This window comes from Macaca fascicularis, chromosome 6, assembly GCF_037993035.2.
Source record: "Macaca fascicularis isolate 582-1 chromosome 6, T2T-MFA8v1.1".
Taxonomy (NCBI): Eukaryota; Metazoa; Chordata; class Mammalia; order Primates; family Cercopithecidae; genus Macaca; species Macaca fascicularis.
Window position 1 is genome coordinate 161,046,943 of NC_088380.1, and position 27,232 is coordinate 161,074,174.

The 27,232-nt window shown below is 43.5% G+C and overlaps 1 protein-coding gene across 3 annotated transcripts in view; it reads left to right on the forward strand.

The window, feature by feature from the left end:
* Nucleotides 1-27,232, forward strand: part of GALNT10 (polypeptide N-acetylgalactosaminyltransferase 10) — a 239,078-nt gene that overhangs the window by 75,012 nt on the left and 136,834 nt on the right. The window lies entirely within an intron of this gene.

The window sequence follows — 27,232 nt, forward strand, 5'->3', positions numbered from 1 at the left end:
ACTGAATACCACAGTGTTAGAGGGTCAACCCACTCGTGGAGCTTCAGACTCCTATGAGTCCACCATACAAGGTTACACTCCCTGGGTTGGCTAAAGAGACTCAACCAAGCAGCATCCAAGCAACTCCTTACCAGAGAGGTAGCTGTACTTTCAGGCTGTCACCCAGACTAAACATCACATTAGAGTTAAGGAGTCCCAGATGACAACATTCGAGGGGAAGAGACAATAGAGCAGACAGGTCTGGATAAACAGTGTGCACATTTGAGTAACAATTTAGGATATCCTTAAGTTCATAAAGGTGGCAAAAGAATATTAAATCTCATTCAGAAAAATCTATTCAAGGAAGTGTGTCGGTGTGTACCTTTGGACTTGCATTCTTACTGGTAATGTTAGGTGGTATAACAGATCAACCCTGAATTTATTTCTCATTCAATAAAGTTTAAATTATACTCTGGCTTAGGTCTTAAGAGCACCCCATAAGAGAAAAGGAAGAGGAAATGGAATTCTCAAGAAGTTTCCAGGGAACTTATTAATATTTAAATTCACTTTGGAGCCAGGCGCAGTGGCTCACGCCTGTAATCCCCACACTTTGAGAGGCCAAGGCGAGAGGATTGCTTGAGGCCAAGAGTTCAAGACTAGCCTGGGCAACATAGTGAGACCCCCGTCTCTACTTAAAAAATAAATTTATTTTGGAAAATATAAAGAATCCAAGATGCCCTCATCTCATTGTGGCTCAAATCCAGGTGTGTGGAAGAGGGAACAAACCTCTCCCTTCCTCTCTGCTCACCCCTCTGGCATAGTTTGTACTCTAGAACAAAAGGGAAAAATAAATGTTCCTCTACTGCTTGGCTGGGGTCAGGTTTTACAGAGTAAAGAGTTGCAGGCCGGGCGCGGTGGCTCAAGCCTGTAATCCCAGCACTTTGGGAGGCCGAGACGGGCGGATCACGAGGTCAGGAGATCGAGACCATCCTGGCTAACACGGTGAAACCCCGTCTCTACTAAAAAAAAATGTACAAAAAACTAGCCGGGCGAGGTGGCGAGCGCCTGTAGTCCCAGCTACTCGGGAGGCTGAGCCAGGAGAATGGCGTAAACCCGGGAGGCGGAGCTTGCAGTGAGCAGAGATCCGGCCACCGCACTCCAGCCTGGGTGACAGAGCGAGACTCCGTCTCAAAAGAGTTGCAAGCATTAGAGTCAGGCCGACCTGGGTTCAAATCCTAACTTTATCACTTGCTACATCTGTGTGGCATTGAGCAAGTTACTTAATACTTGTAAAATTCTGGCTACTGTCTGTAGCCTTGGGGATAACTATACCCACCTTATGGAGTTGTTTTGAGGGTAAAATGAGCTACTGCATTGAGAAGGAATTATTCCAGGAACCAGCACATAGTAGACATCCATTCATCCATTCATTCAGTTTATTCAGCTAACGTTTACTGAGCACTTATATGTGTCTGGTACAGTGCTAAGTGTTAGTAAGCCGGGTGTATGGTGAGCCACACAGACACTGCCCTGCTCTTCTAGAGCTTATAGTCCAGGCACAGACGTGCATTTGTGTAACAATCACTCTAAATAAAAGTCTGCTGACTTAGTGCTCTGAAGGAAAGGACCATACTGTGCTTGCCAGAGGCTTGGACTTAAAAGGTCTGGGAAGAATTCTTAGAAGAAATGACATCTGAACTGAAATGTGAAGTGAATTTGGTGGAGTGGGAACAGAGTATGAAGAGTGTTTGAGGTAGAGGAAATAGCATATGCAAAGGCCCTGCGATAGGCGAAAGTGAGGTGCATTTGAGGAACTTACAGAAGTCACTGGAGTTCTGAGGCCATGGGAGCATGACACAGGATGGGCTGGAGAGGTGGGCAGAGGTCAGGCCGAGTAGAACCTTCTAAGCCTGGAAAGGGGTTTGGTTTCATCTTAAGAGCAATGGGAAGCCACTGGAGGATTTTAAGCAGGGTCTTAAAAATTATTATATATTTTTTGAGACAGAGTCTTGTTCTGTCATCAGGCTGGAGTTCAGTGGCACCATCTCAGCTCAGTGCAATCTCCACCTCCCGGGTTCAAGTGATTCCCCTGCCTCAGCCTCCTAAGTAGCTGGAACTACAGGTGCTTGCCACCATACCCGGCTAATTTTTTGGATTTTAGTAGAGACGGGGTTTTTACCATGTTGGCCATGATGGTCTCCATCTCCTGACCTCGTGATCTACCCACCTCAGCCTCCCAAAGTGCACAGGTGCTGCTAAAAAGTATTAAGCTTAATAAACGCTAGCTATTATTGTTCCTTTCCAAGAATTTTCTACTACATCCCAACATTATTGACTCTTCTATTGGATTTTGTGAATACATAATTTGTAAAAATACACACAAAGAAGTCCTATTGATCCATTTGGTGTTCTGAAAGCAGAATCTATAATATACTAGAACCACTCGGTCTATTGTGATGTGCTTCCTCCTCTATGTGGTATCAGAAGGACACTAAAAGCAGCCTGCCTCAATATATCTATAAATGCTGTATCCTTTGAGCCCTGACATATTTCAGAAATGTGAGACTGTCAGAACCAGAGCCGGGCCCAGCTGGACGTGGCTGGGGCCAGTGGACTTGGCAGGCCTACTGAACTAGGCTGGCTTCCACAACCCAAGCAAGGTTGCCTTCAGGCCTCTAACAGTGAGTGGATATAGGCTGGTGGACAGAGAACAGTGTCAGCGGAGGGAGCCTGGCATGATTGAGGCAGACAGGACATTAGAGAGTCTCGGACATCCTTGGGAAGGGAACTAGGGACTGGACTGGCAGAGGGTAGGAGGGACTGGGCTCTTGAGTCAGAAGACCAAGGGGAAACCCACAGTGACACCAAGGTGAGAGGTGGGACCTTGTCTGAAGGAAGAAGGAAGGAGTCTGGGCACTGAAGCTAGTGGAACAAGTCCAGGTAGTCTGACCCAAACAGAGATACTGAACCCCACAACCTCAGGTCCAGAGGTCTTACTCTTTCTCTTATCAAAGGCCATACTGACCTTCAAAGCCAAGTGGCTTGGCTGAGGCTCCTAGTGGGGATGAAGGGGATCTCAACTTTTAGGACATATTTGACTCATCCATTGATAAATGCGTGTCATCTATCTGGCTTCAAACTGGAGCTCCTAGAAACTCTACTGCCTAACAAAAGCTTACATCTCACATCTTTCAGCCTATACCCACACATCTATTTCCTGCAGTGTGCTCTGAAGTTGGAACAGTAGATTAGGCATTCCTCATGCATACTAGATCTAGCTCTATTATTTTACTTAGTTCTATGTAGTCTAATTGTGTGACTCGATACCCAGTTACATAGTTAATCAAAGTTAGCATCATTCTGCTTAAGAACAAGGGCAGGGCCAGGCTGGAGATGACCCAGACCCATGTGCTTGACAGGCCTTTTACAGAACAATAAGAGGCAAATGGAGTGATTTGTCCGTCCCTGGTTGAACAACATGAGGCTGCTGGTGTTGTGGGTGACCCAGTTCAGAGGACGATGATGAGCACTTCCAAGTGCGTGGTCCTTCACGTTACAAAACACTTTCCTATGCATGTTGCTGTTTGATCCTTCAGTCAGCTGGATGAAGTATCCTGGGCAGCTGTTATCCTCCTTCTCCAGATGAGGAGACTGAGGCCTGGTCATTACACACCATATTCAGGGTCACTTATGAAATTGGAACTCCTGGCTGGCACATTGGCTCATGTCTGTAATCCCAAGACTTTGCGAGGCTGAAGTGGGCAGATCATCTGAGGTCAGGCATTCAAGACCAGTCTGGCCAACATGGTAAAAACCCATCTCTACTAAACATATAAAAATTAGCTGGGAGTAGTGGTGCACACCTGTTGTCCCAGCTACTCAGGAGGCTGAGGCAGGAGAATTGCTTGAACCTGGAAGGCAGAGGTTGCAATGAGCCAAGATCACACCACTGCACTCCAGCCTGGGTGACAGAGCAAGATTCCGTCTCAAAAAAAAAAAAAAATTGGGACACCAAGTGACCAGTTGAGATTCATTTGCTTGTATGGCTCACTGCATGCCTTAAAAAAGGGTAAAGTGGACAAGTAATATGTCCAAAGAAACAATAACCTGGACAGATATTTGAGTCCTGTAAATGAGGCTGTAATCCCAGCACTTTGGGAGACTGAGTCAGGCAGATCACCTGAGGTCAGGAGTTCAAGACCAGCCTGACCAATATGATAAAACCCCGTTTCTACTAAGAATACAAAAATTAGCCAGCGTGGTGGCATGTGCCTGTAATCTCAGCCACTCAGGAGGCTGAGACAGGAGAATCGCTTGAACCCTGAAGGCAGAGGTTGCAGTGAGCCGAGATTGTGCCATTGTACTCCAGCCTGGGCAACAAGGACAAAACTCCGCCTCAAAAAATAAATAAAATAAAAATAATAGAGCCAAAGCCTCTTTTAGATGATTTTGCTGCATTCAAGCTTTCTAAGTCCAAGGGGTTGTGTGGGAGTGTGTCTGTCTGTCTGTCCTTCTCATTATGTGTTTATTTCTATCTGGTGAGGAAGCGGAAGTCATTATGTCTACAAGTCTTGCGTCTTTTGAGCCTTGACGTGTTTTAGACAATGTCCCAGTGGGTGCCACATGTCCAGTCATCTGTGACTCCTTCAGGAAACTAAAATGCATACCTAGAAAGGAAAGAGTCGAAAGCCAGAAATGCAGGTGGAGTCCACGCTGAGGTTTAGGTCATCCGATAGAGTATTTCTTAGAAAATAAGCCTTCTGCAGTATGCAGAGGAAAGCTTTTCTCCCTACCCCCAGCTGCTGCTCGCCTCCTTCCTGCATGATTTTTTAAAGCATGCAAAATGAAATGAGGCCCTTCACGTATGAGACAGCTATTTTCTCAGGTCTCATGCCTTCCTTATGAATAGCTCGAATAATACAACTTATAATTATGCTTTGCCTGGCAGTATATTTTTGCCTTCTGAGTGATAGTTGAAATTTCCTGGCAAGTAAACACCCTTGGGAATGAGCCTCTTCTGTCCCACCTGGTGCAGGCGGCCCCTCTGTTAGTGTTCCTACCCGCCCTGGCCTCCAGGGCTGCCTCCTTGCAGTTCTTAGGTCATTTCGCCAAGAAGTGCTCCCCAACTTCCTCACTTATCCCAGGGGCACAGGGAGGTCTCAGCACCCCCCCCCCGAGGGAGTCATGCCAATCTGATTAATTAAGGTAAATAGGGGGGTTTTCGGTAGTGGCTTAAACTCCAGTCGGGTAACCTAGGCAACGGCAGGGAGTCTGTGCCACTGCTGACAAGTAATGTGGGATTAATTTCTTCCCAGATCTACGGCCTTCTTTTAGGCTCAGGGTCCTCTTCAAGAGCCTTGAGAAGGAACTAGGCTGTTGGATAACAGGGGGAAGGGAATTGGTAACAGTCAGCCAGGGTTACTTGTGGGTGTTTTGTCCCTCCAGGAACACCATGTGGGCAGTGTAGTGGAGTGGAGTGGGCAGACATCAGAGGCCTGGGGTCAGTGCCACTCACCTGCATCAGGAACTTGAACTAATCCCTCCTGAACCTTGTGTTAGCCAGCTCCATGTTCCTATCCCAGCTACCAGTTCCATGTCAGTTTCCACATCTATAAAATAGGAACGATAATAATAGTGCCACCCTCTAGGGTTGTGGTGAAGATAAGGACTTGAAATTGCCTAGCACAGAGCCTGGAACATAGAGAGTCCACTAAGTGTTAGCATTTCAGGTCTTCTGTATGGGAGAAAGAGGCTCGGAGTGCTCTGTCTTGTGTGTACTCTGTTTTTTTACAGACAGGGTCTCACTCTGTCACCCAAGCTGGAATGCAGTGGCCGGATCATAGCTCATTGCAACCTTGAATTGTGTACTCTAGACTACCAGGTAGGAAATGGGCTCAGCCTGGAGATGAATCTGCAGTTTCTGGTGGTTAGGAAAGGGAGCTGCAGATGGGGAATGCTGAGGGAGAGGGGTCAGCTGAGGCCCAGAAGGCAGGCAGGAAGATTGGGAATAGGGAGAGAGTGGCCTGAGGGCCAGCAGAGGAGTGGAGAGGCTAACACTGCACTCAGAGAAGAACCTAAGCTGTTGGAGGAGGATCTTCTGAGGCAACAGATATACAGGTGTGGCCCCTTGCAGGAATTTGGTTCAAGCCTGAGTTCCTGTCCAGTGGCCCAGATCACTTGCTGAGCATGCAGTTGTATAGCTGCTGCTCCTGGCTTGAACCCTGGCCAGCACGGAGAACCTGATTCTGGTGGTTTCTCCACCATATGAAACAAAGATCATGGAGAAATAAGGTCACATGAAAAAGACATGTAAGCTTCCTGTTTAGGGAGTGAGGCCAGCAGATGCATAATGTATGGTTTCTCATGCTGCAAGTGGACTGGGGAGAGAGTTTGCAATCTGTGGAAACATTTCAGACTTTTGCAAGTTATAAAAGGAGAGAGGGTTGCCAGGAGCATAATGTCCAGTAAATAGCCCTGAGCCTGGCCAAATAACCTCAGACAAGCCAATCCCTGGGGCTCAGTTTGTTTATTAAAAAATCTGGAGGGGATACACAAGCAGTTGTTAATAGTGGTTATCTCTAGGGGGTGAGAGTAAGGGTTGGGAGTAGGGAGAAATTTTTATTTTTCATTATACCCTTTTGGCTACATCTTTCACCATGTGCCTTTATTACTTTTATAATTGCAAATCAAATTATAGGGTTTGGCATTTTTAAAATGCCGTGAAGGGGTTGGATTAGATCATTGGTTTTCAAACTTGTTTTTTAAAGCAGTGGAACACTTTTCACATAATCTTATTTGAAAGCCTAATTAATGTATCACAAAGAAGGAATTGGGGCCCCTCTTGCCGGGCTCCCCCTCCAACTCCCAGTTGCTGCATCTCCAGAGATCCACTGAATGTCATTTGAAAATAATAGGTTTACATGATTTCTCTGGAGCCTGTTTCACCCCTTCAATTCTATGCTTCCCTTCTATTTAGCAAAGAAAGCTAGGACATTCTAACCCTATAGCCTAAGCTGCTGCTTGCACTGCAGTAGCTGCAGACACACCCTGGCCCTTTGGAGAGTCAACAGTTGGAGAGGATGAGCTGTGTACAGGCTGAATGTCGTTCAGACTCTGGGGGACAGGAAACATGTCAACCCTGAGTTATTTCTGGGTTGAAATGATAGACAATGTTAGAAGGTGGATTTTGCAACAATTCCAGGCAAAACTGAACCTGGGGCTTTGATAGGTAGGATGCTAATGAGACATTGAAATGGTGTAAGGTGATAGAAAACCATTCCCCTTGTAAAAACGTGCTTATGAACACAGACCTGCTGCTTACTTATGCTACGATCTTGCCAAGTTACTTGGCTTCTTGGAGTCTGTAAAAAGGGGAAATACTAGTGCCTGCTTCCTAGAACTGTTGAAAAGATTAAATGAGACTATAGGTCTAAGTGCCTGGTATATTGCCTTGCTCATGATAGGAGTCCAATAAATGTGGGTCACCATCATCGTCACCAAATTCCTGGACAAGTCAGAAAATGGCCTTACCACCTCTTCCTACATGTTCTTGGTGAAACCTGTAACCTCTCAGGACCTCATTTTTCCTTATCTGTAAATTAGAGATACTCAACCAGTTCAGGAATTGCAAATTGGTGGCCTGCTAGATAAAATCTAGCCTGCAAACATGTTTGTTTATCTAATGTAATAAACTAAAAATCAAGAAATAGCCCCTAGAAATCTGAATTTTCCAGCTTCCCTTTGAAAAATGAACATCTAGTTCCACTGGCCCTCACTTGGCAACAGTTGGCTGGTGTTGGGGTAGCAGCTGCCCCTCCCATGGGCATGCATGCACTTGCCTCTCTCCCAGCCATCATATTTCTGCAGTGCCTGACACCTGGCCATTCCCCTTCACAACATACATAAGCAGCTGGGTTTCCAAAGTCTGGACTGGAAAGTTTCAGGAATTCTGTGCCTTTCTCCTGGTTCTCCCACTGGCTCACTCCATGACCCTGAGTGTATTCCTTCACCTCTCTGGACTACCACATCACCGTCTATAAAACGAATGAGTTAAGCTTCCAGCCTCAGCTTTCTTTGGGTCTTCTATGCAGTTCATAAACATTTACTGAGTTGCTCCTGTTTCTAGGAATTCTAAAAAGCACGTGGGAGGATGCAGAGATGAATAAGAATGGGTCTGGCCCAGAGATGTTTTATAGCAATGCCTCTCAAAATGTAGTCTGCAGACCGGCACCAGTTCACAATGAGATAGATATGGGAATTGAGGGTAGTTGTTCAGAGACTTTTGTTGTAATTTGATATTGCCATGACAGCCAGGTGCATGCTCAGTAGACTCATCTTGTTGAATAGACATAGAGCAGTTCACATGCTGTCAAGCTTGTGTGGTGAATTGCATGTGACGCAAGCTGCATACTTGTTTCAGTTACTATTGGTGCTTAACAAAGTGCCCCCAAACTTAGTGGCTTTAAAAGAACAACAGTCATTCATTTGTTCAAATCTACAATTTGAGCAGGACTTTCTGAACACTTTATCTCTGCTGCACATAGCGCCTGCCAGCTGGGTCAGCAGGAGCCAGAGGATCCACTTCCAAGATGGCTCATTCGCATGACTGGTAAAGTGGTGCTGGCTGTCAGTTCCTTTCCTTGTCGACCTCTCCACAGGGGAGCTTCTTCATAGCATGGTGGCTGGGATCCAAGAATGAGTGTCCCAGGAGAACAAGGAAAATGTGCCTGGCACTTTTATGATCTAGTCATGTAGAAATCAGAAGTCACGTTGCATCTCTGCTGCCAAACTCTATTGACTGAAGCATTCACAAAGGTTTGCCCAAGTTCAAAGGCAGAGTATGGAAATTCCACCTCTCAGTGAGCTTGTGGAAAGGTTCTAGACGAGCACGAGAGACAGAAGATTTCATTGCAGCTAGCTTTTGAAAATATAATCTGCCATACTATTGAGAAGTATATTATGTTCCCATTGCTGTGTAACAAGTTACTACAAATTTAGTGGCTTAAAACAATATGAATTTATTAGTTCAGAGTTTTACAGGTCATGAGTCTAACTAAGCTGACTAAACTGGAGTTTCTGCTTAGGGTTTGACAAGGCCAAAATCAATATTTCAGCCAGGCTGGGCTCTTATCTGGAGGCTCTGGAGAAGAATCCACTTCCAGACTCATTCAGGGTGTTGGCAGAATTCAGCTTTTTGCAGTTCAGGATTGAGGCCCCTGGTTTTTGTGGAGGCTAGGGGTCGCTCTCTGTTCCTAGAGGCTACCCATACATGGCCCCCTTGATCTACAAAACCAGCAATGCCGTATCTAATTCTTCTCTCTCTTCAAATCACTTTGACTTCCTTCTGTACCGCCAGATGGAGAAAGCGCTCAGCTTTTTGTGTGTGATTAGGTTAAGTCGACTTGAATAATCTCCATTTTGCCATATAACACAGGAGTGATATCTCATCATATTCACAGGTTCCATCTCCATTCAAAAGGGTGGGGATTATAGGAGGATGAAGGTCATTGGAAGTCATTCTTAGAATTCTGCCTACCACAGATGGTTTCATTCACAGTGAATTAGAAATTGAAGTGGTTCTTCATTACAGATAGTTTAAAAACACTAGTTTAGAGTCCAGTAAGAGGGAATAACATGTATATAAATGGCTATAGTTTAAGACTTTAAGTGCTAACTTTCAAAAAGAGAGAGGCAGAGAGAGTGCAGTGAGAGGTCAGTGGAAGGGAGATTATTTTTTAAGTGGAAGGGGATAGAAGTAGGGCTTCTTGAAGATGGGGTGTTTGAACTGAGCCTTGGAAGATAGATGTTATCTGGATCTTAAAAAATGAGGTGGGAAGACAAGATTCAAACAGTTCTATTTCTGTTTTGGCACCTTAGCATGCAAACACAGAACGGAACTGAATCCTCTCTAAGGTCATTTGATTGATTCCTCCTTACCATAAACAATGCTGTGTAACAAATTACGCCAAAGCTCAGTGACCTCAAACAACAACCATATATTGTTGCTCACAGGACTACACACCAGTCAGGTGGTTTCTCTGGCCTTGACTGTGCTGACTCATGTATCTCTGGTCAACTGGGGCTGGGCTGGGCAGCTCTGCTGAACTTGGCTGGGCTCTCTCCTATCCTTGGGGCTTGGCTCTCTGTCAGCTGTCTAGGATTACCTCAGTTCTTCTCCACATGTCTTATCTTCTGCTTGCCTCTAACATCTTTCTAGCATACTAGGCTGGGTTTGTTCTCATAGAGGAGGCAGAAGGACAAGAAATAAGTGCAAAAGAGTACAAGTCTCTCGAAGCTTGGACTCAAGCTGGCACACTGTCACTTCTGCCTCATTCTTTTGGCCAAAGCAAGTCACAGAGCCAGACCAACTTCAGTAGGTGGGGAAAGAGACTCCACTCTTGATGGGAGGAGCTGCACAATCACTTTGCAAAGGGCCTGGGATGGAGGATTGAAACCACTTTTACAATCTACTATAGTCATCCTGAGAAATCGTCCTAAACTCTCTAGAATGAAAGAAATTCAAATGCATTGTTTCTCAAGCTAAGCCAAGGCCTTTGGAGAAATCTACATGTGATAAACCATTTGGAAAATGTACAGCGACCCATAAACCAGAGTTATGAGAAGCCAGGCTTATAAAATAGTCTACAGTCTTCTTTGTGAGTGAAAGACAAAAGAGGAGTATTTCAGGGCAACTTTATTACCTTTACTCATGTGGTACTCATTATATACTCACCCTTCAACACCCAGCCCCAGTGCCCCTCTGCAAAACTGTTCCCAGAACCATTCTTCTGGCTTCTGAGAATTTGTAGTTCTTCTCCCAGGACCCAGTAGCAGTTTTTGAAACGAAATGATCTCCAATCTGGCCTGTGTCGTAGACATAAATCATTGTCTTTATGATATTCCCTGCAGTACCTAACGTAAGGCCAAAAAATAGTAGCTGCACAATAAACATGTATTAGATGAATGGACAGATGGATGAATGGATGAGTGAGTGGACAGATGGGTGACAGATGCTTCAGAAATTGACTGAAACCTTCCTTTGGAAAATGTTAACATAAACTTCATTTCCCTCCTTCCAAGTTAGTATGTCAGTTTGAAATCTTGGTGTAGTTGTTTGATGTCTGTGTGCTTTTTTAAAACAAAATAAAACTGAATTGCACGTTGCCAAGAGGAGGAATCATGTTGCATTCTCCCTCATCAACCCAATCCCTATAACCATCAAAAAAGTCTGTGAGTTTCCTAGGGCATTAATCATTGTCTAGTGGGTGGGGGTAGATGAGTGGTTGTCGGGGTGGGGGACTTCTAGTCAAATAAACTTGTGAAATGCTGGATTAAACAAAGTTAGACAGCTTTCTTTTCTGTGTGACTTCAAAGAGCCTTTAATATGCTAATATACATTTGAATCACCAGAAGGATATTAGAATATGTAAGAGTTGAAAACGAGAAGAATTGGCTTTTTTAGAGGGGAGGAGAAGGGAGGTATTTTTTTTATTGTGCTAAAATGAATATAGTAGTTGTCATTTTAACCATTCACAAGTATACAATTGTGTGGCATTAAATATGTTCACAATGCCATGTAACCATTACCACTATCTATACCCAATTTTTTAATGATTCCCCACAATAATTCCCTGTAAACAATAATCCCCGTTCTTACTCCTCTGTAACCTCTATTCTACTTTCTGTCTTTATGAGTTTGCCTATTCTAGGTACCTCATGTAAGTGGAATCATACAATGTATGACCTTCTGTGTCAGGCTTGTTTCACTAAGCATAATATGGTCAAGGTCTATCCATGTTATAGTATATATCAAAATTCCATTCTTCTTTATGACTTAATAATATTCCATCGTATATATATGTCACATCTTGTTTCCATCTTCATCTGTTAATGGACACTTGAGTTGTTGCCACCTTTTGTCTATTGTGGTAATGTGACTATTAAGAATATTGGCCTAGGAATGTCTGTTCCAGTCTCTGCTTTCAGTTCTTTTAGATACATACCTAAAATGGAATTGTTGGATTATATGGTAGTTCTACATTTAACCTTTTGGAAACCACAAAGCTTTTTAACAGCAGCTGCACCATTTTGCATTTTTACCAGCAGTGCACAAAGGTTTCAATTTCTCCACCCACATCCTCACTAACACTTGTTGTTTTCCACTTTTTAAATTATAGCTAGCCTAGTAGGTGTAAAATGATATTTAATGGTAGGGTTTTTTGTTGTTGTTTTTTTGCCTTTTTGTTTTTTTGTCTTTTTTTGAGATGGAGCTTTGCTCTTGTTGCCCAGGCTGGAGTGCAATGGTGCGATCTCGGCTCACTGCAACCTCCGCCTCCTCGGTTAAAGTGATTCTCCTGCCTCAGCCTCCCAAGTAGCTGGGATTACAGGCACGCACCACCACGCCTGGCTAATTTTGTATTTTTAGTACAGACAGGGTTTCACCATGTTGGCCAGGCTGGTCTTGAACCCCTGACCTCAAGTGATCCACCCGCCTCAGCCTCCCAAAGTGCTGGGATTACAGGCATGATACACTCCACCCAGCTTAATGGTAGTTTTGATTTGCCTTTCCCTAATGACTAGTAATGGTGAATTTATAAAAGTTCTTTTTTTTTTTTTTTTTTTTTGAGACTGGGTCTCACTCTGTCCACTGGAGTATAGTGACATTGTGTACTTGGCTCACTGCATCCTCAAACCCCTAGACTCAAGCAATCCTCCCAGCTCATCCTCCCAAGTAGCTGGGACTATAGGAATGTGACAAAATTTTTTTTTTATTTTGTTTTTTTAGAGATGAGGTCTCACTGTATTGCCCAGGCTGGTATGAGTTCTTTATGCAGTCTGAATATGTCCTTAATCAAATATGTGTTTTACACAGTATAGAAGTTCCTCAGAAAGCTAGAAATAGAACTGCAATATAATCCAGCAATCCAGCAATCCCGCTTCTGGGTGTATATCCAAAGAAAAGGAAATCAGCCTTCAAAGAGACATCTGTACTCCCATGTTTATTGCAGCAAGATAAGGAATCCACCTAAATATCCATCAACAGATAAATGGATAAAGAAAATGTGGTATATATACAAAATAGAATATTTTTCAGCCATAAAAAAGAATGAAATTAAGTTATTTGCAGCACCGTGGATGAAACTGGAGGTAGTTATGTTAAGGGAAATAAACCAGGCACAGAAAGACAAATACTGCATATTCTCACTCATATGTGGGCGCTAAAATAGTTGACCTCATAGAAGTAGAGAGTAGAATAGTGGTTACTAGAGACTGGGAAGGGAAGGGGTAGGGGAGATAGGAAGAGGTTGGTTAATGGATACAAAATTACAGCTTAGATAGGACTAAGTTCTAGTGTTCTATAGCACTGTAGGATGACTATAGTAAACAATAATGTATTTTTTCAAATAGCTAGAACAGAGGATTTCGAATGTTCCTAACACAAAGAAGTGATCAAGGTTTGAGGTGATGGATATGCTAATTACCTTAATTTGATCATTATACATTATATGCAGGTATCAAAATATCATTCTGTACCCTGTAAGTTTGTACAATTATTATGTGTCCATTAAAAATATTATTTTAACGGTGGCTCACACCTGTAATCCCAGCACTTAGGGAGACTGAGGCAGGCAGATCACGAGGTCAGGAGATAGAGACCATCCTGGTTAACACGGTGAAACCCCGTCTCTACTAAAAATACAAAAAATTAGCCAGGCGCAGTGGCGGATGCCTGTAGTCCCAGCTACTCGGGAGGCTTCAGCAGGAGAATGGCGTGAATCTGGGAGGCAGAGCTTGCAGTGAGCCAAGATTGTGCCACTGCACTCCATCCAGCCTGGGCGACAGAACGAGACTCGGCCTAAAAAAAAAAAAAATTATTTTAAAAGATACATGTTTTGCAAATATATTCTCCCAGTCTCCCAGTTCATGGCTTGTCCCTTAAACAACAAAAGTTTTTAGTTGTGATGAATTCTAACTTATTCATATTTTAATGCAGTTTGTGTCCTCTATAAGAAACCTTTGCCTAAACCAAAGTCACTAAGATTTTCTCACATACTTTCTTCTACAAATTTTATAGTTTTGGCTCTTACGCTTAGGTCTATGATCTATTTCAAGTTTATATCATGTAGGGTGTGAGGAAGTGTGGGGTGTATTTTTTTGACATATGAATATCTAATTGTTTGGACACTATTTGTTGAAAAGATTATCCTTTACCTATTGAATTTTCTTAGCACCTTTGTTCAAAAACAACTGAATGTGTATTGTTGTGAGCTGTTCACTCCATTGATCACATATCTGTCCTTACCTTACAGCCACTCTCTCTTGGTCACTGTATCCCAGGAGTGCCTTGAAATTAGGACATGTAAGTCCTCCAACCTTGCCCCTCTTTTGAAACAGAATTATTTTGGCTATTTTTCCAGGTCTGTTGAATATCAGTTTCTATAAAGAATGCCTTGAGTCGATCGATCAATTTTGAGAGGACTCACCTTTTAACAATATTGAGTCTTCTGACCAATAAACATAATGTATCTCTCTGTTTATTTAGATCTTTGATTTCTCTAGCAGTGTTGTAGTTTTCAGTGTGTAGGTCTTATACATTTTGTTAAATGTATCTCGACTATTTGATATTTTTGACACCATGGAAATTGGTATTTTAACATCAGTTTTCAATGTTTCATTGATAGTATTTAGAAATAAAATTGATTTTTATATATTGACCTTATATGTTGCTAAACTCATTAGTTCTACTAGCTTTTTTGTAGATTCCTTAGCATTTCTTATGTAGATAATCGTGTCATGGGCAGATATTATTTTGATCCCCATTCTACCGTCAAATAATGGAGGCCTGGAAAGACAAGGGGACCTGCCTAAGGTCCTACTCTTCATAAATGCACAGCCAGGAATCTGAAGCCTGTGTCTTTTGGGTCCTCCTTCAACGACCTCTCCACACCGTAAGCTGTTCCTCAGTCTTTCAAGCCTCAAGAGAAGAAGCTTATATCAGTTACGATTATATTTGAATGGTTCAAACAAGATAGTGTTTTTTTCTGTCACTTCAAAGTCTGGAGGTTTTAACTCCAGGACTAGTATCACAGTTCTGCCCCCTGAAGTCCTCAAGAACCTGTACTCCCTGCTGATGGCTTCAGCCATCCCTAGAGCGTGGAGCTGCACCTCATGGTCCATCATAGTAGCCTTTGCATTCTAGGCAGCAAGACAGAGGAAGGGATAAACAAGAAAGGCAAAGGTGCACATTAGTAATTTTTTCTGGTAAGTTCCATGAGGCTGGGTCTTAACCTGTTTTGTGCTATAGTAACAGATGCCAGAAACTGGATAATTTATAAAGAAAAGAAATGTATTTGGTCACAGTTTCCGAGGCTGGGAAGTCCGAGATCAAGGGCAGCATCAGGTGAGGGCTTTCTTGCTGCCACATAAGGTGGTAGAAAGCATCACATGGGTGAGAGAGATGAATGGGACCAAATTCATCCTGTAAGGGCCCTGCTCTCACAGTAATTAACCCACTCCCTCCATAACAGCATTAATCCATTCATCAGGGTAGAGCCCTCATGAGCTAATCACATCTTAAAGGTTCCACCTCCCAATACTGTCGCACTGAGGATTCAATTTCCAACACACAAACTTTGGGGAACATGCTCAAACCATAGCAGGCTACCATGCAGCTCCTCCACTCACCTCTCATTGGACAGAACCAGTCAGGCCACATCTAGCTACAAGGATGTCAGGAAAATATCATCTTTATTCTGAGCAATCATATCCCAGCTAAAATTCTTATTTCTGTGGAAGAAAAGGAGAACAGCTCCTAGGGGATATACAGCAATTTCTGCCACAAGCCTTAGTTAGGAATCCAGAAAGGAAACCGTTTGAAAATGAAAGAAGGAAGAAGGTGGAAGAGTTCAAAGCCTGTTGCATCTTTTTAAAAATTATTTTAGGATCAGGTGAGTCAGCTCTCCTTTGAGTTTTGTCAGCCCATTAAGTTGACCTGAAGCCATTTAGTCATAGGCTAAAGTCAATTCTCAGAACCCTTTTATGGTATCAAATCTTTGTGACTATATTAGACATGTCTAATCCGTGGATGACCTTTCCTTCATCTGGAAAAGATAAAAGATGTCTCCACTCATTCATTCATTATTCATTCATTCAACAGAAATTGATGTCTTCTCATAGAGCTCACAATTTGAGGATAGACAGACAATAGTCAAATGATCATCCAAATGAATGTAAAGTCACAAAGGAGCAGTGAGGATGCTGTAAGTTCCCACATCGGGGCGTGATCTAGCCAGAGGGGTCAGGGAAGCTTGCCTGAGGGTTTCGATGATTCCTACAGGAGTATCTGCATTCACAGCAGTTTGCTGTGGTCTGGGAAGACTGTCCTGTGTGCTCTCTTGTGGTTGCACCTCACATATCCTGCCTGGGACACCATATAGCTGAGAAATCATTACATAAGAACAAGAGAGGCTGGGCATGATGGCGCACGCCTGTAATCTCAGCACTTTAGGAGTCCCAGGTGGGAAGATCGCCTAAGGCCAGGAGGTTGAGACCAACCTGGGCAACATAATAAGACCTTGTCTGTACAAAAAAAAGAAAAAAGCCAGGTGTGGCGGTACATGTACCTGTAGTCTTAGTTTCTTGGGAGGCTGAGGCAGGAAGATTGCTTGAGCCCAAGAGGTCAAGGCTGGAGCTGCAGTGAGCTATCATCATGCTACTGCAAGCCAGCCTGGGCAACAGAGCAAAATCCCATCTCTTAAAAAATAAATAAATAAAAACCAAGAATGCCAGAGTGAGAGTGAGGTGGGATAGGTAAGGGGCTGGGTGCTGCCCAGGAGATTCAAAGCCGTTTGTGGCCTCCACCCTAAGAGAAGCAAAGAAGAATTCAGAGAGTTCTCAGTTTCCAAGATGGGAGATGGAGAAGGCCAGGATCATTGTCCAGGCAGAGACTGTCCTCCTGGGCCAGGAAGGAGTTCAAAGAGGAGGGGACTACCATCAGTCACATGTTGCTTCCCCATGCCCTTACCCCTCTCCCCTTCTTGGGGGACCTTTGCAAGCAGTGAGCAGCCAGCCAGCCCAAAGAGCCAAGATTGTAGAAATCAACCAGTGGGTCACTGTCTACCAGGTATACTTGGAAATTCACTCTTCCAGCTTAAGGCAGCTGTGGCAGATGGGTCCTGTCCCCTGACCAACGCCAGCTGATGGGTAAGCACTGCTTGGAGTACAGTGTTGAGAAAGATTCTCGAAGTCTGGAATCCACAAGGAAGAATATTACAATAGGTTGGTGATGTCTGCTTTTGCCCTGGTGCAACTGAGAGGAAGGAATTGGACATAAATATAAAAATGCTTTGTAAATTATGAAATACTACCAAATAGTAACTAATAATGGTAGCTAGCATTGCTAGTGCTTCCTAGATACCAAACACTGCTAAGAGCTATACTTGCTGCATCTCATTTAATCTTCATAATAACCTTTATGCTAGGAACTATTAATTTCCCCATTTTATAGTTGGGGAACCAAGGCTTGTGAAAAATAGTGTAACTTGCTCAAGATCACAGAGCTAATAAACAGAATTGTGGCACAAGCCTAGGCCTTTCCAACGCCAAAACAGATGGTCTTATTCACTCTGGTTTGCTGTCTTCAGAATGTAGGGGATTATGATTATAATTATTACTATTATTAGAGCAACTACTTTATTACTGGGTGGCTCAACCCTACTTACCCAGCTAGGAGACTAATAGGATATGTTTGCAGTCATTTTTTATTCTCTCTCTGAAAAGTAGGAACTTGCCTTCTGATGAGCTTTCCAGTCCCTTTTTTTCTTTTTTTCCCATCCACAGCTGCTGTGCAGAGCAGTATTGCAGCCCTCGCTCCTGCCTAGCCCGTCAAGCCTCTAAGAAGAGCACTTTCTAGGGGCTTTCCTGTGATTGATCACACATCAGCTAGATTGAGATTTTCAGAACCTCTTGTGAATTGCCCTCTTGGTACAGAAGTATGATTCATCTCACCATGTTTTCCTTATTTGAGAACTGTGTTCCTGCAGCCTTTCTAGATACTGAGTTTGGGAAGGAATGGGCAGGTACATGTGGTAGGTGCTATTAGCTGTGATGATTACACTCATGTGGTGGCTGGCAGTTTGCAAAATGCTTTCATATGGATTTTCTCTCCAAGCCTCAGTTTTGTCATCTACAAAGTGGATATAATGACGATAATAATATAGTCAAGTCTAATCTCATGAAAGAGTTAGGCTATAATAAACTTACCACTTAAGGTGAAAATAACACAAAATCAGAATCACCCTTGACAATCGCCCATGGAATATGAAGACACACCACCTCTCAAAAGTCCAGTTTAGGCAGTTTTCACTCCAGCATGAACACCAATGATGACTGTTTCTTTGGTTGAAGTAATCACAGTGCCCTCTGAGGTAGTGAAAATACTTATTTTCCTAGAGTAGGCTCCCCCAGCACAGAGCCCTCACGCTCCCAGGGACCAGAGAGAACTGGGGCCTCCAGGGACTCTTTGTGAGGGCACAGGCACACTCTACATGAGCATGGGAGGCTCGCCACCACCCCTCTAGGATTTCTCTCTTCTTTCTTGACTATGTGTCACTGAATTCTAGAAGGTGAAATAGATACAAAATCTTATCTCATTAGGTCTGATTTCCTGACTTGCTTTCTATGGACAGTATTGAAACTTAAAAGTAACATGTGATGACACAGACACTAGGCTAGGTGAGGGGAGAGCTGGGCTCAGGTCCCAGGTAGATTTCACCTGCATCTGTGGGACTATGGATATCCAGATCTTACAGATGAACTTCTCACCTGACTAAGTTCTCAGGCTATATTTTTGACTCAAACCCACAGGACTCTAGTAACCCTATTTTTAAAAAATCTGTATGTGCCCACCCCCACTTCTGCCTTCCCAGCACAAGCTAGCATCATCTCTGCCTGCACCACTGTAATAGCCTCCTTCCCGGCCTCCAGCACTCCTCTTGGCCTCCTAATCCCTTTTCCACTTGGCTACAAGAGAGCTTTCCAAATGCAACCTGATGTTATCACCTCCTTATATAAAACACTTGTATTTCTAAATGCTCCTGGAGGAAAGAGAATCCTCACCCCTGCCTACCTCTCCTTCCTGCCAGACTTTCCCTGCTTCTCTGTGCACCACACACACTGCTCTTCCAGGCCCTCCTATGATTCGTGTTTGCTCAGCCAGAGTCTTTGTATGTCTTTACTTTTCCCTCTGTCTGGAATGCTCTGTACTCCTGTTTCTACTGAGTTAACCTCTAATCCAATTTTCTCAAGAAAGCCTTGCAGACTGGATCAGATCCCCCACAATCTGATCTGAAAGAAAGGGACTCTCTTTGTACCATGTACCACTCTTTTATGGCCTGCCACTGTAGCTTTTTTAATTTACCTGTAGTTTCGGATGAAAGTCTACATTTCCCCCCCACCACACATACTTCTATAAGCTCTATGAGAGCAGGACCCCTGTCCGTCTTCCTCCCCAGTATATCCTCAGCACCTAGCACAAGGCCTGATCTGTGCTTGTGTTCATCATACACTGAAGTTGATGGATAGATGGACAGATGGACGGATGGATTGATAGGTAAGAGACTCAGATGAACATTATCAAATTATCGATCAGAGTAGATTTGTTTTTTTTCCCCCAGTGATAAAGCATTTGGGCACTTATCCTGAAGAAAGTGTTGAAATTGTTCTTTTAGAATGGAAGGGAAAAGCTACTGAAGGTTCTATTTGCCCTTTAGATAACAGGCATTCCAAAGTATCTTGGCTTTTTTTTCCTCCCTACTGTTTAAAAAGTCTTTTAATGAGCTTTCACGCCTTACGTAGCAAATGACCTTTTCTAGAGCCACCTACACCAAACAAAGGAATTGGAGGGTTGGTGTGGTTCTGCCCTTGGAAACACAGGATCAGCCCTTTGAAACAATGGCTCCTATCTGTGAGTGACCTTCCCCTCTTAGGGAAGGGCCAGATTTCAGATTTCAACATCCTGGTGTTGAGACAATGGAGTTACTGGAGCAGGGACAACAGACACAGCCCCATTGCTTATTGGACCAACAAGACTTGCCTGACGTGGGCCCAGCGGACGTAGTCTCGTGGTTGCTGGTTGTAGTGCCTCCTTCCATTCATAAATAGTGTCATTCAGGTTTGATTGTTTTCTCATACAGCTTGTTTCTGATTATAGTGAAAGTTACGTTTTCTCAAAACAGCAGCCTACTGGATAGGTGCTAGAGTTGGGTCAGCCTCACCTAAGTCTGACTGTGGAGTACCAGAATGCATGATCCTCAGCCTATGAAAAGGGGATATTTTCTCTGAATGAAAACAAAATCATCTCTCTCCTTGCATTTCTCATGGGAGGAGGAGGATGCTGAGATTAATTGAAAGTGGATAGGTAGTAACGTATTTTATTCTTGGAGCTATACGTCAGTCTATTGCTTGCTCAGAGACTTACTGTGGCTCCCACCTGCCAAGCAGCTCGGATGTAAGGCCCTCCAATTCTGGTCCAGACTTCCTTCCTGGTCTTGTTGCTCGTGACTCTCTTTTGCATCCTGCTCACTCCAGCCGTATCAGGCTCCTTGCCATCAAGTAAATATGCCCTTCACTTTCTAACTCCCATTCTTTCCACATACTTTCCCTCTAGCTAGATTCCACCCCTAACCCCCACCCTTTAACTGCTACCAGTTAAAATCCTACCCCTTCTCGCAGGTTCCTGTCAAAGGCTCTGCTTCTGTAGGAATTCTTCCCCGATCATCCCAGGTAGATTTAATTTTTGGCTTTTGTAAATATCTATTGAATTTATCTGTACAGCTTTCAAGGCACTATGTTATAGGCTTGTATATGTGTGTATGTGTGTTTTCCTTCCTTATATACTTGTCTCATAGCTGTCTGTGGAGGCCATGGACTACCTTGTTCATCTTTGTCTCTCCCAGAGGTCTTTGGCCATAGTAGGCCCTCAATATTCATTTTTTGGATGAATGAATTAATAAAAACAATCCAGCTTATGTCCTCAAAATTCATGAAGAAAGTACATTTATCTAATTGTCCAAACTCTCTTGTTTAAACTTTATGCTTTGAGCTAAACTAAGCCCTACCTGGTCCTCTTCGAAGGGAACCTTGAAGGTAATCTTGAAGAGATTACTTTGCTCTGTGTGTGTGTGTGTGTCTGTGTGTGTGAGAGAGAGAGAGACAGAGAGAAAAGTTTATTAATCTACTTGGTAGATAAACAGATGTTTGAAATTATAGTTATTTAAACCTCAAAGCAAAATCATTCCATTGCCTTTGTAGGGTTCTTTGAGAGGAAGATGGAGGGAAGCCATCCTAAAATTTGCAGCAGAACCTGGTCTATAACACAGCCTCAGTCTGTGGATGAAGCAGATGACCTGCTCAGCTTTCCTTCCAACATTGCTGTTTGAGAGCATACAGCCCTTTCATTGTTTTGAAGACACTAGCCAGCTCGGCCAGAGATGCTCTTTGCCAAGTCTGCAGTGTTGAGATTAGAGTATGCACTTTAACAAATCTTCCTTCTTGAGCAGAATATAGTTGGCTTGCTTCACCACCATTCTTTCCTACCTCCAAAGGCTGCCAGGCCTGCTAAGTAGTGATTAAACAAAGATTAAAATTCCACTTGTGTGTGTGTGTGTGTGTTTGAACACTAATCGATTATTTTAGTGGAATGTTAAGTAAAAGCATGCAGATACCAGAAGCAGTTATTTAGAGCAGCCAGTCAAAATCCATTGCCAATTTATTATTTAATGTGATTTCCACATTGATTCTGCCAGTCTCCTCCACACACTCTCGCTCACTTCTCTTGCCATGTTCCTTCCTCACCCCTTTGCTTCCTGTAGCAGAAGGACATCAGGAAACCAAGGGAAAGCAAAGTAGCAAAAGATGGTTGTTGAAGGAAAATAATCACAGCTTTTGTAGACAAATCTTTGAGCCTACAGAGTTAAAGAAACTTAAAATTACCTCTGGATTGAAAAATCCAGACGTGCTCTTTTACATAATATTAAGTGATTGCTATTGCATAAGAATTGCTGTCTTTTGAGAAGCAATGTTCCTGCCTTTTTTGTTGTTAATGGTCTTGTGGCATTTGTTTCTATTGTAGAGTGCCACTATTAACTAGGACTTTTTTCTTTCCTTGAAGAACACTGTGTTTCGACGTGGGCATATGACATCCTGTTAATGAGGAAACTCTAAATCCTGTTATCAGCAAGAGCCAGTTGAATTGAATCAGGCGGTAGATAGGTTGCCTCTGCAGGACCCACAGTTTTTCTTATTAGATTCCTATCCACTCTCCTATTCCTCCAAACATGGTTATCACAAACACTGGAACATACCATGTTTTCATAAACTTTCCCTAAAAATAATGTATTGATAGTAGCTCTCCTTTACTAGGAGAGGGCCTAACTTTGTCCCAAACACTGGGACACTTTGTCCCAGATTAGCTCAGTTAATCCTCCCAACAGATACTCTTATTCTGTTAGTTTTCTCTATTTATCAGTCAGGGAAACTGGGGTCCACCTGTCGAGGAAGTAAAACCTAGGTTTTTCTAACTCTGGAACCAGAATGTTCTGAGTCATTAAACTAGACTACTCACCCCATTGAAGAGCATTCATTCATTCGTTCATTCATTCAGCTGGTATTTTTCAAGGGCCTAAGATGAGTCAGGTATTGGCCTAGGAAAGTGCAGTGGTGTAATGCCCCTGCCTTCAAGAAGCTTACAGTCTATTCTAGGGAGAGAACTCTGAGCTCTGATTTGGTCCCTGGGTCTGACAAGCTGTAGGATTTAGGGCAAATTCATTCTACTCTGTTAGCCTCAGATTTAGTATCTGTAAAATGAGCCTGCTAGATTTAGACAAAAGGTCCTCCAACTTTATTGTGAATTAGAATCACATGGAGAATGTGTTTTCTAAAAAAGATATCTTCCTGGGCTCCTATCTATAGATACTTTGACTTAGTGGGTTCAGCATTTGAGTCCAGGAATTTGCATCTATAATAAGGATCCAGGTTCTCCAAGAACCACCTTTTGAGAGAGACTGATCTTTCTGTAAATCTCATTAGGCCTACACAGTATCTGTGCTGTCAAACCTGCATCCTTGGTGCCTGACACACTGCTTTGTACAGAGTAGGTGTCAGTAAACATTTGGTGATAGTTCAGATGATCTGGGGTTTCTTAATCTGCACTACCTCTAGAAATTAGGAGTCCTCAGGGGCTCCTAAACCACCTGAAATTGACCACAATTTCTGTTAAGGTTTTTGGATAGGATTCTTAGGGCCCTTTGGGCTCCATGTACTCTGTAATTTATTTATTTATTTATTTATTTATTGAGACGGAGTCTCACTCCGTTGCCTAGGCTGGAGTATAGTGGCACAATTGCAGCTCACCACAACCTCTGCTTCCTGGGTTCAAGTGATTCTACTGCCTCAGCCTCCCAAGTAGCTGGGATTACAGGTGTGTGCCACAACACTCAGCAATTTTTTTTTTTTTTTTTTTTTTTTTTTTTAGTAGAGACACAGTTTCACCATGTTGGCCAGGCTGGTCTCGAACTGACCTCAAGTGATCCGCCCACTTCAGCCTTCCAAAGTATTGGGATTACAGGCGTGAGCCACCACTCCTGACCAACTCTATAATTTTAAGACTGAAACTAGTTTTCCACCCTACTGAAGGTCCAGACCTATAACTGGAATACTTTTTAACCTATACAATAACATTTGAGTTCTATATCTACATGATTTGGTGAGATGTCAATTTACAGTAGATTCTTAAAATCCTTAAGGAGTCAGTGTCCTCAATCCATGTGTAAATTAGGAGAGTGCTGAGGCTATACTGTTTGTGATTGTCTCAGCTCGTCTGAAAGTACCTTTTGGGGAGGTAGTGCTGACTCCATTTTCCAGGTGGGAAAATTGAGGTACCAGTGACTCCTGTAGCCTGTGCAAGGTCATAGTCAAGAGTTCTTTCCCACTAAAAACTAGCCTGGGAGTCAAAGGACATGGTTTTTATTCTCTTGCCTGCTGTGAGGCCTTGGTTGGGTAGCTTGGCTTGTTTGGACTTCAGTTCCTTTATCTGTAAGATGAGCGGAGGTAGACTAATTGCCTCTGAGCAGCTACCTAGCTCAGATGGCTGAGGACTCTAGCAGCTGCGTGCTTAGACATGTAGAACTCCTTGTGTCAGCAGGCTCCAAAGTCTTCCTGGTTTAGGGAAGATATAAGGACCAATGAGACCTAAAACAGCATAGTTCATCTCTGCAGACCCTGGGAGGGAGGGATAGAGGGAACAGTGTGCATCATAAGGCAAAGGCAGTGGAGTTAGGTATGAAACTCCCAGGATTTTGGAGCCTTAGTTCTCAATACCATCAGGTCAGCAATCCAGTGTTTTGTTTTGAGAACAAGATTCTAGGGGTTTACTTCTTTGAGGTCAAAACAGTGAGATTTATCCCCATACCCCATTCCCAGTGGCACTGGAAGACATTCACAGGCTTGTAGAGGAAATAGTACCCTTCATGCAATCTTAGACTCTTGAAGTGCCCTTTAAAGTTGTCTAACCCTTGCTACTCAAAGTGTCTTTTGTGGCCCAGCAGCGTCGCATCACCCGGGTTCTTGTTAGAAATGCAGACTCTCAGGCCCCACCCCAGACCTACTGTACCAGAATCAGTATTAGCAAGATCCCCACATGATTCTCCTGCACATTAAAATTTGAGAAGCACTAGTCCCAACCCTGCACTTGATTCTTCTCCTTCACATCCTGATGGACACTCGGTCTTTCTATTCCTGGCCACTTCTAATATCTTCTTCCAAATGGTCTTGTTTCATCCTAGCAGCAACCCAACTTTTGGAATTTCTTCTCTGTCTGAGTCCCCTCAGTCATTCAGTAACATCTACCATTGGTCGTCAGTGTAGTCTTAGGACTTCATAGAACAAAATAACATCTCCCATGTCCTCCAGGACTTCTTATCTCCTAGTCCTCATAGTTTCTAATCTTCCCCAACCAGGATACATTCCTGAATATCCCAGCATGTTTCAAGCTCATCAGTGCCAGGCAGGTAACAAAAATGAGAGACGGGAGGCAGGTGAAATGCGATAAGGAATGGTAGGGACTGTGGCAAACTGGGGAGACGTTCCCCATCCACACAGCCCAGCTGATGAGCTGAAGGAAGTCAGCCCAGTACTGGCATGTCTTTTAGGTTTTCAGGAGAAGCCAAAAATCTTGATAAAACAATATGAAATCTCCCTGTTTTCACACTAGAATTAAGAAAACCAAACCAAAACAAAAAGCACCTTGAAAGCCACCAGGTTGTTTGCTAGTGACCACATTTGGCCCATAGGCCTCAGGGTTTTGCAGCCTTCTATGATAATTATCTGCTCAACTTGATGTGACCAACACAGATCAGGTAGGATTATCGTCTGCTTCGTTGTAGACCAGTGGTTCTCAAACCTCAGTGTGTATCAGAATCTCTTCAAGGACTTGCTAAAACATGGATTGCTGGGCCCCACCCCCAGAGCTTCTGCTTCTAGAGGTCTAGGGTAGGACCCTGGGAATTTGCATTTCTGGCAAGTTCCCAGGTGGTGCCCATCCTGTCCCCTTCAGATACAACCTTTTGAGCACCATGGCTTTAGTTTTGTGCCTTCCATTAAGGGAGCCTCAGTTTGCAGAGCCTCTAGTCCTACCAGTGGGCTAAAGTAATCAACCGAAGTTTCCAATCTGTGGGCAGCAGCAGAGGAAAAAGAGATTGGGAGGGAGGGCTGGAGAAAGGAGAGCTAACTAGCCCCTAACTGATCAACCCTGACATCACAGAAGCAGAATATTACCTTGGGCAGGTTCCTGGCCTACCCCAAGGCTTGGTTTCTCTGTCTGTGGTATGGAGAAGTAGTCCTAGCTCAGCTTCCAAGTATATTTGTTTACTTGTGTAGGAAATTTGGTATCTATTTATTTTTAGCAGAAGAACTGTCTTCAAATAAAATCCCACATGGAACCCCAGTACATAAAACAGATGTGTTGTTGCTCTGATTGAAGAGCGGGCAGAGCAAGCCCCTACTCTCAGCCTTCCTCTTCCCAAGGCAGTGCCGGGGGCCCCTCCTGTGGAACTGTATCCTGAACTGATTCAATGGTTCCATAAGGACTTTCCAGCTCAGCTTCTGTGATTTCTAAGAACCCTGAGAACTGTTGAAAGCATGTGGCCTTAGTTTTTGTAGTTTTTTTTTTCCCTTCTCTAACCAAGACATCTGACACACCAAGTTTCAGAATTATCTTCTTGCAATTCAGAGAGGTCTATAGGAGAGAGAATACAAAGGATTGTTATTATTACTAGAGCTGTTATAAAGATGTTGAGCCATTGTGGAAAGCCTGCTAACACAAGGATCAACCAGAGGCTTAATAAACAAGCGCAGGGATGATTTTATTCAGGGGGCTTCTTGTTAGCACTAATGTCCAGCACACCACACATCAGGGCCTTTGAAGTTAATTATATCGGAAAGAGGACTATTGGATTCTGCCTGCCACAGTGGCAAGAACAAGTCTGCAAGATTTGTAATGGGCAAGGTGATTCAGAAAGTATTTACATGAACATGGAATATATGTAAGTAGCCGTGTGGTGCAGCATTACCTGGGGAAGGCTCTGGGCCTGGAGGCCTTTGACTTCGCTGTTGGCTTGAGAAAGTATCAGGTTCCTTCTGCTGACCCCAGTCACTGGAATGCAGCCTCCTTTAATTAGGGAAACTACTTCCTAATGGGAAGTATTGAGCCCATGAGGATGGGCTCACCTCCCCAGGTAAATGATAAATGCTGTCAGAGCCCAGGCCTTGGGGGCTGCTCTCTTGGGGCTGCTATATATATATACATGTATATATACATATATATATATATTTTTTTTCTTCTCCTTTTAGCCATTCAATTGCTTCTTCATACAGTCCACGCCCATTCGCCACACATTTATTCTCTTTGGGGCTGGGCCCTCAGGACCACAGAGATGACCAAGACCTACCTTCTACTCTTGCTTACAGCACTCCTTCTCCTTGGGCCACACACAGCTTTGCCGTTCTCCACCCAAACGTCACAAGTCAGTGCCCAGGATGTTTGTCTTGCCTGCCTCTCCTGTCGACCTGTCTGAGACCCAGCCCAAATGCACTCAACTCTATGAAACATTCTCCATTTCTCCCCAGTGGAACTGAACTCATGTAGTGCATTCTCTGAGCCCCTCCCCTATCCAATATGTAGCGATTAGCCACATGAAAC